This window comes from Pediculus humanus, genomic scaffold, assembly GCF_000006295.1.
Source record: "Pediculus humanus corporis 1103172108281 genomic scaffold, whole genome shotgun sequence".
In the NCBI taxonomy this organism is placed as follows: domain Eukaryota; kingdom Metazoa; phylum Arthropoda; class Insecta; order Psocodea; family Pediculidae; genus Pediculus; species Pediculus humanus.
In genome coordinates this window covers 731,863-733,561 of record NW_002987850.1, presented here as the reverse complement: position 1 = coordinate 733,561, position 1,699 = coordinate 731,863, and positions in this window count along the sequence as shown.

The following is a 1,699-nucleotide window of genomic DNA, read 5'->3' as shown; positions in this document are numbered from 1 at the left end:
TTTTTGTCTTTATTGGTTAAATGAATGACGACCGGTTACATACATGACCGAGTTAAATTTACAAATTTGCAAAAGAAAAAAAGAAAAAAATTTTTCCTTTCTTTTCTGAATGTAAAAAGAAAACCGTGACAAATTTTTCGTGAAATTTTTTTTTTTTTTTTTTTTTGCATTTCGTACCTGGAAACAAATAGAAAGGAATGAATGCGACGCGGTAGTCAAGGTAGAGGAGATGTAAAAGGGTTATATACCTTTTTTTTTTTAAAAAAAAAAAGTGACCACCGTTTTTTATTTATTTATTTATTTATTTATTGTTTGTCGAATCGTTAGTTTTTGCGGTAATGTGCGACGCGCGCGGTCGGTGGTACCAACCTTTGAAAAAAAAAAAAAAAAAAAAAACAAACTAATGTGCGAAAAGGTAAAAAAGGAAAAATTGTTTTCGGAATTAATTTTTTTTTTTTTTAATATGTCGGCTAATGAAATTTTGCTGAAGTGGGGACCGGGAAGCGGGGACCGGGGAGAATAACGAAAAATTTAAAAACCTAAAAACTAAAATTTTTTTTGGTCACGTGTTCAAAAATTTAAATTTTGAATTTGATAGTAGTAGTAGGAGTAGTAGTTGAATGAATTCTACACATTGCAAACTTTTCCAATTAACTTTTTATAAAATTATTATTATTATTATTATCCACCATTAAACACGACAAGGCTACTTGTCGGAGTTTTTAAGTATTTATCCGAGGTTTCTACCCGATTCCTTAGGGACAAATACTCGAATTTCGGTGGTGCCACTTATTATAAGATAGCACCACATCAATTCTTGAAGGTCTTCCTGAGTCCGTCTTTTTCGATGGGAACGATTTGTCTCCTGAACTGGGCTCCGGTGACTAACATCTTTGGAGTGGCCAGGGTCAGAAGCAGTGAAATTCACATTCTCGTCGAGCTGCCTCAGGTCGACAGTAGAACAAGATTTGTTTTTTGGTTCTTACTTTGTCTTGTTCTCATTTTTTTTTGCTCTTTTAAGCCAACAGCACGTGGCGTTCTCAGACGGTCACCCATCCAAGTTTGCACCACGCCCGATGCTGCTTAACTTCGGTGATCGTACGGGAACCGGTGTGACCAGCACGCTATGGCCGTTGGCTTATTATTATTATTATTATTATTATTATTATTATTATTTTCCCACGTGTCGGTTTCGTTTCGACAGCCTCCTAATAATAATAATAATAATAATAATTTAAATAAAGTTTTAAGGGTTTAGAGTTAGTTAAACTTTAAATTTTACTTAATACTTTGATTTTAATCTCTTTTGTTTTTTGTTTTGTTTTTGTTTGTTTTCGTTTGTTTCGTTTGTTTTGTTTGTTTCGTTTGGGACTTTTGTCGTATTACAAATATCTTACTCGAGTATGTATACATCAAGTTTTTTTTAGATTTCACAGATTTGTGTTCCTACCTTTGAAAAATCTCGCGCGAGTGTTTTTTTTTTTTTTTTTATAAACGATGCATATACGTAAACGTTAACGACAAACAATTTGTCTTATCGATATCCTATCGGTGCAAGGTTCATCGACGGTTAAGTTATTGAATTTTTATAAAAAAATTATTGATTATCGAGATTATTATTATTATTATTATTATTATTATTATTATTATTATTGTTGTTGTTGTTTGGTTTGTTGTATATATAAATATATCATGTGAT